This window comes from Lolium perenne, chromosome 3 (genome assembly GCF_019359855.2).
Source record: "Lolium perenne isolate Kyuss_39 chromosome 3, Kyuss_2.0, whole genome shotgun sequence".
In the NCBI taxonomy this organism is placed as follows: domain Eukaryota; kingdom Viridiplantae; phylum Streptophyta; class Magnoliopsida; order Poales; family Poaceae; genus Lolium; species Lolium perenne.
In genome coordinates, this window is record NC_067246.2 from 280,214,213 (window position 1) to 280,224,416 (window position 10,204).

Consider the following 10,204-nt stretch of genomic DNA (forward strand, 5'->3'; position numbering starts at 1 on the left):
GCGACACGACGCGCGGAGTCCGCCGGGAGCCGCCGCCCTGGGCAAACTTGATGGGAGCCCTAGCCGGACAAACAGGAAAAAGATAAGCATAAAGAGTAAGGAAAGAAAAGGAATCAAACAAGAAAGAAAGAGAGCTCACCGGGCCTGCTCCGGAACCTTCTTCGGCTGCTGCCGGTGGAGCTTCTTCGCCTTCGCCTCCAAGGCGGCGGTAGAGCGGGGCTCGCTGGCCCGCTTCTTCCCCTTAGGCGCCGAAGTCGCCGTGGTGCTTGGCGGCCTCGTGCGCAGGGGCACGGCGGGGATTGGCCCCGTGGCGGACGTCGCCGGCTCCTCGTCCTCCTGCTACTCCGGAGAGGGGGGCGGATTGTGCTCCCCCTGGCCGCCTAGGTCAGGCGCCTGCAGCAGGTCGTCGTCGCCAGCCTGGTCGCCGGCTTGGTCAGCCGGATCGGCGTGATCCAGCGCCCACCTCCTCGTCGCCGGGTCGCCGTCCTCGACGTTTTGGCGGTCAAAGAGCTAGAAAAAAACAGAAAGCATGAGCAAACAACAAGCCGGAAGTCGGCAGAAGGAAAAGGAAGTCGGCCTCGCAGCCGCAAGCCGGAAGCCGGCGAAAACACAAAGCTTACCAGCTCGGGTTGGTGGTCCCTGTCGTGGGGCGCCAGCCCGTAGTTCCATTCGTCCGGCATGTTCTCCTTGGTGATGTTATTCACCCGGTGGGCCACCTGGGCCTTGGTGAGCAGCGCCTTGGACGTCCGGTTCGGGTCGAACCGGCCAGACATGTGCCCGATTTTGTGGGTGCGCATTTGGAGCGGCAGCACCCGGCGCTCGGCGATGGTGCAGAGGAGGTCCTCGGCGGTCAGCCCGTTCGCGACGGCCGCCCCCAGGAAGTCCCAGAGCTGGTTCACCTCAGCATCCGGATCCGTCGTGCGGGCGTTGTAGCTCCAGTTGATCCGGCCGACTGGAGGAACCGGGTTGAACTCCGGAAGGTTGATCCGGTCGACGAGCTGGCCCTCGTTGCGCACGTAGAAGAACGACATTTGCCAATTCTTCACCGAGTCAACGGTTGGAATTTTGGGGAAAGGCGTACCCGGCCGGGTGTAGATAGAGGCGGCGCCGCAGGCCCGCAGGCGGCCCTCGGTGGTCTGCGCCTTGAGGTAGAACAGCCGGCTCCAGAAGTCGATATCCGGCCACAAGCCGGCGTAGGCCTCCATGAACGCCACGTAGCAGCTGAGGAGGATGCAGGCGTTGGCCGGCAGGTGGTGTGGCTGCAGGCCAAAGTTGTCGAGGAACTGGCGGAAGAAGGTGGAAGCCGGCAGGCCCAGCCCGCGATCGAGATGCGCGCCGAAGACGACGCGCTCGCCGGGCTGCGGCTCGGGCTCCGTCTCCTCGCCGGGCACCCGCGTAACCACCGAGCGCGGGATCCGGCGGAGGTGCACCAACCGCTTGATGTCGTCCTCCCGCATGTACGAGCCCCTCCACGATCCGCTGGCGGAGGCCATCGTCGAGGAAGAAGAAGAAGATGACCACGAAAGGCGGAAAGGCGAGGAAGAACCTTGCGACGGCGGCGGCGACGACGGCGGCGGAGGACGCTCCGTAGAAACGCGGGGCCCCGTGGCGCCGGCTCAACGGAGTAGCGGTGGCGGATCGGTGGAGATTCGCTCGCCGGAGTTCGCCAGCGGGAGGCGTTCGCCGGAGCAGCAGCGGGCTCGAGCGCGAAGAAGAGAGCGAGGGGAGCGGGAGCGCGAGGAAGACGAAGTGAGGCAAGTGGCCGCCTCGGTACCCTCCCCCGCGGCATTTATAGCCGACCGCGGCGGACGGTTAGCCTCCAAGTGGCGATCGTGGCCACGTCGCCCGGATCTTCTGCGCATTAACTCCCCCCACGACCGCTGCCGTTACTGGAAACCGCCACACCACGTCGCCCACGACCGCATCGAATCCGGAGGGGACATTGATGTGACCAGACGAACCGGCGGCAGAGCCCAGGCGTCAGACCGGTCAAGTCGGGTGCAGGACCCGAGGCGGCGGAGACTCCAGCGCACCGCAAGCCGGAGCCGGACAATAAGTTCAACTCGGACCAAAAATTATCCAGCAAGATGGAGACACCACCAAAACTTGCGAGAAAGCAAAAGTTGCATAAGTGTAAAAAGTGGCCAGCTAGAAACAGCCGGCCGAAGCGAGCCGGATGAGGGCGCAGCCGGCTGAATGGAAATTCTCAGTCGGCCCCTCCAAGTGCCGTCAAGTATATTCAAGAAGCCAGGAAAACCTGCCTAGGTCCTTCTAAACGCAGGACCTTGCCAGCTTCGGGGGCTAATGTCGGGGGGAAGACCCCGGGTAGGGCAATGGACGCGGAGCAGCCGGCTGGCCACTGGCCGGCTCGCGGCAAAGGCCGGCTGAGGAGCAGCCGGCTGGCGCCGTGGCCGGCTGGTCCGGAAGCCGGCTGGTTCTAGGTCCTAGTCGGCCTGGCTACGGCCACCAATGCTGTAGCTGGGCCGGCTTCTACAAGCCATATCCGACTGGGGGTTTGTACCTCAGACCGACTCGAGGCTGGCGAGTCTTGCACTAGAAGGAACCGGGTTGGTGATCCGGGTTCCCAAAGTCCACGCTGACTTCATCTCCCGTAAAGCGCGGGGCACTGTGGAGCAATAGTGCCACGCGCCGGACAGGCCATCATGGTCTACGACGATCCGTACTGGTTACAGTGGCTGACGGCGACAGGGACACCTCCTCTCCATACCGCTGACCTTGGCAGCCGGATGGGATAGGCCACGATGCCTCAACGGCTCCTGACGTCACTGCCTCGGGAAGGAGCGGAAGCCGGAGCCGGCCAAGCCTGCCAGTAGACTATAGGGTCTTATATGTAAAGTGCCGGTGTCTATATAAGCCACACTACCCTCTCTCGTGTAGGGGATCGATCATTCTCACTTCATTCCCCCCTTAGCGCTGCCCTGTGAGAGAGACCATCGTCTCCCTTAGCCTCCCAGGAGCAGCCGGACAAAGCTCTAGGAGCACCATTGTATTGTGTGATCATCATACACACTCTAGCAGGAGTAGAGGTTTTACCTCCATCGGAGGGCCTCGAACCTGGGTACGTCGCCGTGTCGCTCGTCCCCATACCCGCATCCGGATACCGCCGTGAGATCTCTCAGGAACCACCTTCGATTAGCCACCCTATGGCATATGCCGTGACGATACCACGACAAGCAGGTTGCAGCCCAACGCCTGCACATCTCTGTCTCCGCTTCAGACCAGATCCGGCCCAGGACAGTGCAGGTCCGGCCCTGTCCGCCCCTTCTTGTTTTGTTTTTGCAGAAAATGCTCAAATCTAGTAAAATCTATATCTTCTAAACTATAATTTCAAATGCAAAGTGTTATATATGAAAATTGATCAGAAAAATACACTGAACATGAATATGCCATCCATATGTTTGTTTGCATCTCGCATCATGTCGAGCCGTGATAGTTCGTGCATGTTTACCTAACATATATGCGGAGTATTTCAGACACCGACTATGGTTTCCCCGCTCCGTTTAATTTTGAAGTAGCGCACTCTTGCCATGTTTTGCCATGCTAATCAACCCTTAACTTTGTCGGTAGAAATGCAACTTCAACTCTAATTGTTTGCCCGGGTTCCGATCCCGCTTAATGTGGATAAGATGCATTGCACCATCGTTGCCATGTCATGTATGCCTGCATCTGCTCATGCTGATTCTTCCTTCGTAGTAGTAAGAATTGCATGCGTTGTTTGTTCCAGCATTTGCTTCTTCCCGGATAGGATCACGAAGTGGTGTTGTGAGATACGACAAGTTCTTCTGCAGCTTTCCACAGGCGAGCCCTCTCTCTTCACCTATTATACACTCTCCCTCGCATTGCTATCCTTATGTTGCGCTTCTTTATCGAGTCACGTGTCCTATTCCACTTGTTTACCCTAATAATCCTATATGTATCATTCCTTACCCATAGCCGTTGCTTGATGTTTGAGCCTTGTGAGTCGTAGGCGTGTTTAGGCTCTGTTGTTTATCTCGATCAGTTATCGGGATATGTTGGGTTGTTGGGAGGTTATCACATGCTATATCATTTGTTGGAGATACACATGCTTTACTTAAATGTTAACAACTAAAATTGTAAGCAGAGGCATCTGTGAGCCCCTTTGCGAAAGCATCGGAACTTTGACTTGCTAATGTCCCCTAGGACCCGAGTTCTTGTTATCTGTTCCGAGATTGAGCGCTCTACCCGTACGTGGGGGAATGGGACCCCCATCACCCACTACCTTTCCTCGAGTCTGTTTATTGGGAGCCACAACCTTGGTTTTATTTGCCCATATGCACGATGCATGATTTACTTCTGTTTCCTTCGGGTGTTTATATTCTGTTCTGTACTCATATCGTGGAACGATTATCGAGAGCAGGTTGTTCACACTTAGCTTAGCCGTTGTCACAAACCTCTGGGTCCGTATCGGAGTACGGCCGAACTTCGTCACGGGTAGCTTAGTGGGGTGGCTCCCCTTAAACTTTCTCTTGCATTGGGAATGGTCTTGTTGTGAGACTCCACCTGTAGTAAGTGGGTTCGAGCATGCGTATGGTTACATTTGGGCAACCCCTGCATGGTGTACATCTTATCGATAAGCCGTGTCCGCGGTTATGGACGACTTGGAATTGTATGGCTTGATCATAGAACAACTTACACCTTTATGTTGTTCCTAATAATTTGCTAATAACTTGCGTAGTAATATAGCATTACTACAACCAACATATAATAAAACTTGTCCACCGTGGAGTGCCTTTTACATTGCCTCTTCGCCTTGTTGAAGGGGATATGTGTAATCGGCTGGGTTATGTTTGTGTAGTATTTATCTGTTACCTTGTGCGCTCCCTTATCTTCTCTGAGTAGACGGATGTTGTAGCGTGTCTCTATTGGTTATAGTTTTGCTGCCGCTAAACCTACCATATAGCCCCAGGCGATATATATATTCGCCCGGCGAGCATAGCCATTTCTAGTCTCGCTAAGTACGTGCCGGAGTTCGTTCCTTGGTACTTACTCTCGCCTTTTCTCTTTCTCTTTTGCTTCCTCCCTCTTGTCGGCAACCGATGGCCCGACTTTGACAGGTACGAGATGACGACGTTAGCAAGGTTACCCTTCCGGCTTGGCCTGGGCAGGGTTATGGACGCCACTGGTTATCTTCAGGACTCTTAGTCCAATTTGCATCTTGTCCGTACTCGGATGTATTTGATCTTCTGTATGATTTGGATCTTTGTATGTATCTATTTGTATCTTGACTCATTGGAGTCGTTGTTGTAATATATGTTTCTTGTGGGCTCTATTGTAATCCTGTTGTAATGTTACCGCTCGTGTTAATTCCTCTGGCATCACGTGTGTGATTCGTCACGCACGTCGTATCGGAGGGCGTCTCAGAATCGATATCGTGCGGATTTTGGCGGGATCGCTAGAATCCTCATGGTACCGGTTTCGGGGCGTCACAATTGATTTGAGGTTTAATTCTTCTTATGTTATGTAAAATTTATTTGGTGGCAAGACTTGATCACCCTTGTTAACAAATTCATTTTATATGCATAGAAGAGCTAAACAACATCTCTTTCTTCCTCCACTTGATCTACTTGCTGTAGCACTTTTGTTTTGCAAAGTTCCTTAGTTAATTAGAGATTTCAAAATCTTTTTCCGCCCAGTAATAATAAATTTAACACCCAGAAATGTGCATTTTTCAAAGTTTTCAAAAATTCACAAAAATTATACCATTGGTCCTATTTTTCGACGAGGCACCTGGGAACACCTGGGGATGACCAGTGGGGCACCCCAGGGTGGCACCCCACAGGCCGGCGCGGCCAGCAAGGGGGGGCGCTCCACCCTGTTGTGTGGGCCCCTCCTTGCCCCACTTCTTCATCTCTTTCACTCATTGCACTCTCTCTCCCGAAAAAACTCGCACCAGATTTCTCTCACTCGCGTTTCTGCTCAAGAGCTCAAGATTTCTCGATCTCTTTGCTCAGCCCAGATTTCTGTCTGAAATTTGACACTTTTGCTCTCCGGTATGTGACTCCTCCGATCACCCATGTAGAATTTTGTTTGGTTGAGTATATCTTGAATATTTTGCTGCTGTAGGTAACATGTTTAGTGAGCTTGCATGCTTGTTCTAAGTTGTAGAAACTAGTTTTGATGCATATTTAGTACTCTAACAAGTTCCTATGGTAGTTTCCCTCAGTTATATGTCACCAAATCAAATTTTATAGTGTTTGTTGAAAAATTTCAGAAAAGGGGGATGGACAACTATAACTTTGGAGAAATGTTCGAGGGGGAGACGATAAGCTCGAGGAGGCCCTCAAGGGCAGCCACCCGATTCAGGCGATCCTATAATGAGGATGTCATCGCGCCAAGTTTCGAGCCCGAGGAGGACAATGGAGTCCCTGACGCTTCATCTTTCCCATGTTATGACTTTTTGAGTAATGCAGGGTTGCTGGATGATTTCTTGACCCTTGTCGGTAAGGCAGGCTTAACCACCTACATGGGAGATGAGAGGGAGCAATACCGCATGCTCACTAAAATATTTGTGGAGAGCTTCAAGTTCAACAACAAGCACTATCACCCGGCAGTTGCATTCAGGATCTATGGTAATCCTATTAATATGAAGTTGGAGGATATTTGTACTGCATTGGATATCACTCCTGTAGGTACATCGAAGAGGATTGAGGACAATCCCAGGGTTTTGCTTGAGCTCTATCGAGAGATCACCAATTTTGACTGCCGCACCATTCAGCGTGGCAAGATAAGAAACATTCAATTCCCCGTCATTAAGTATTTTGCTTATTACCTTGCTACTAGCATTCTTGGTAGGGAGAACACTAGCAATATTTCTAGCTACCATCTTGCTTTCTTAATTGCTGCACTCACTGGAGAGACACCGTATCATCTTGGTGCTCTTATTGCTCGCCGCTTGTCTAACAGGGGGCCTATTTTTGGAGGAATCATTGCATCACGCATTTTAGCATATCTAGAACTTCCTGTTGACCCTACTGATGTGAAATTAACTCCTATAAGGCTTGATATTGCTGCTATGAAGAGTCATCAATTTGTCACAACCGACTCTAGTTCAGATAATATTGTCTATAGAATGTTGTTTGCTGACGGGGAAGAGAGGGAAGTTCCATTGCCCCAGCCAGATTTGTTCAGTGTTGACAGGAAACCATGGTCGCGCTCTAAGGAGGAGGTGGATGAGCAAATGAATATACAAGGCTTCCACCAGCAGCATGACTCCGAGGATGCCGAGCCCTCCTGCGACTACACCGTCACGTATCCGGGTGCTTCTTCCAGCACATACCCGGAATATGATCCATCTTCGTCGTACTACGGAGGTGCTACTTCATGGGCACCATGGGAATGAACTCCACTTAGGCCAAAAGCCTAAGCTTTGGGGGAGGTATACCGGCATCACTCATTCTTTGCATATTATGGTTGCTGGATACTTGTACACACTTGTTTAGTTTCTTTAAGTGGTTTTCTAATAAGAGGGAGATGATATTTGGGGAAGTGCTGCCTGAAAACAGATTCTGGACTGTTACTAAAAAAATTCGTGCGCACAGCCAGAATGTTATTTTGAGTTGCAAATTTTTGTGCATGTTCTCCAGGTTGTTATCTAACTTTCATTAGTTGAGCACTTTTCTAACTGAGCAACGGAAGATTTTTGTAAAAATCGATTTCTGTACTGCTGTCAGGTTTTGGCAGATTTCTGCCACCCTGCTTTTCTGTGTTTCTTCTAGTTTTCATTCTCTTGTTTTTGCTTTGTTTCTTTCCTAAAACACAAAAAGACCAAAAATATTTCTGTTGTTTCTCTTTACCATTTGTTTACTTTAGTTTCTTGCTTTCATTTTGCTTTATTTGCTATCGTTGGTTTGCTTTAAGAAAATCCAAAAAGATTTTGCTTTGTTTGCTTGTTTCATTTTGTTTTTGTTTCCAATTCGAAAACACCAAAAATATTTGCTGTTCTTCTTTGGTTTTGTAAAGTTCATTATGGAGTTCAATTGTTTTCGGTGGCTGGAGCGTGCTTCCATTCCATATTATTCAAGCTACACAAGTGAAAAGGGAATAATGACGATCTACAACAATCTGACTGTGGTGAGAAGCTGGTATGAACTATATTTGTTTTCATTTTTGTACATATACTCATCCATGTGAGCGTGCTTAGTTGGTTCATGTGAGGTATATGTCATTTAAGAAAGTCTATTAGTTCATGGTCTCTCATGTTTAGTTCCAATTTATTAATATGAGTAGCATGTCATAAATATTTGCTTGCATTGCTTTATTCATAGATAGATATGACATTGTGGTATCCTCCTCTGAATAATCCACTTGAATCAACTTGGCACATGCTCACACATGCATATGACTGAACAAAAGTCAATTAAGCCTCGATGATTTACTTCACCTTAGAGTTCTTGTATCACTTTTATGCCTCCGTTAATTTATTTTGCCGCAAGCATGATTATGACAGTTACTGCTCTCTTGATTGTCGCTTCCCAGTCTATTGCTAGCCTTCACTTGTACTGAGCGGGAACGCTGCTCGTGCTTCCAAACCCCTGAAAACCAAGTTATTCCAAAGTGTTCACCATAAATACCTATGCATGGCATTTCAAACCATTCCAAGTAAATTCTCATGTGCTACCTTTAAAACCTTCAAGCTTCTCAATTTGTGTTTATGTTTTATAGCTCATGAGGAAGTATGTGGTGTTTATCTTTCAATCTTGTCATTTACTCCGGACGGACTTTCACCAATGGACTAGTGGCACATCCGCTTATCCAATAATTTTGCAAAAGGAGCTGGCAACGGGGTTCCCAGCCCCAATTAATTAACTTTCATAAATTTACAAATAGACACTCCTCCATGGTATGTGATTGTTGGTCGGCACCCGAGTATTCGGTTAGCCATGGCTTGAGAAAGCAAAGGTGGGGAGGAGTGTCATCTAAATAAAACTAAAATAAAAAGGCACTCCTTCATGGTATGAGATTGTTGGCAGGCACCCGAGGATTCGGTTAGCCATGGTTTGTGAAAGCAAGGTTGGAAGGAGTGCCACCCAAAAATAAATTTCATGGGAGCCGCTCTTGAAGGTCTGGTTGATGAGGTAGTTAGAGTACCCATTACCATTCGTTGACAACAACAAACACCTCTCAAAATAATTTTACTCCTGTTTTACAAATGAAAAGCTCTAGCACATGTTAATCCCTGCTTCCCTCTGCGAAGGGTCAATCTTTTACTTTTACATTGAGTCTCCATCCTTTCTTTGAGTACTTTTTTGAGAGCACAACTGTCATTCTTAGTATAATATGCTTGTCCCAAAATGTGATTAATTGTGGTATAACTTTGATGCTTTTATCTTTGATAAATCTCCACTTCCATTATTTCCATGAACCTCAAAGGTGCCCAAGCATTATTGTTTTGCTGTACAAATATGGGCAAGCGAGATACCACTTTATCATATCCTTTTATGAAGATTGCAATCCTGCTGATAGACATGATTCATGATGCTTATTATTAATTTGTTGGTACCTTTTCCATCATTGACATAGCTATTAGATGATTTTATTTGCATGTATCTTATTATGAATTGCTTAAGTACTTGCCATATCATGAGAATATTTACATCATATGAACAAATGTGTTCGTGAAAGTTCTTTTATCGCACTCAGTTGTTAACTGAATTGCTTGAGGACAAGCAATAAGCTAAGCTTGGGGGGAGTTGATACGTTCAAAACGTATCTACTTTCCCGAACACTTTTGCTATTGTTTTGCCTCTAATTTGTGTATTTTGGATGCAACTAACACGGACTAACGCTGTTTTCAGCAGAACTGCTCTGGTGTCTCGTTTTTGTGCAGAAATCCAACTTTCAGGAAAATCCTCGGAATTTATGCGAAAGGGCCTATTTTCCCAGAATATTGACGGAGCCAGAAGGGTAAGCCAGGTGGGGGCCCGAGGCCCCCACACACTAGGCCGGCGCGGCCCAGGAGGGGGGCGTGCCGCCCTATTGTGTGGCCGCCTCGGCTGGCCCCCGACGCCCTCCTTTGGACTACTTAACGCCTTCGACCTAAAAACGTATGGGGGATAGTCGAAGTCGCCAGAAACCATCCAGTACGCCGCCACCATCGCAAAACTCCGTCTCGGGACCAGAAACTCCGTTCTGGCACCTCGCCAGGACGGGGAATTGGAGGAGA

The 10,204-nt window shown here is 49.1% G+C and overlaps 1 long non-coding RNA gene across 1 annotated transcript; it reads left to right on the top strand.

The window, feature by feature from the left end:
* The first annotated feature begins 3,188 nt into the window (after positions 1 to 3,188).
* On the top strand, positions 3,189 to 5,333 carry LOC139837672 (uncharacterized). Its single transcript, XR_011754277.1, has 3 exons — positions 3,189 to 3,264; positions 3,746 to 3,819; positions 5,097 to 5,333. It is a non-coding gene; the product is annotated as an uncharacterized lncRNA (long non-coding RNA).
* The last annotated feature ends 4,871 nt before the right edge of the window (positions 5,334 to 10,204 follow it).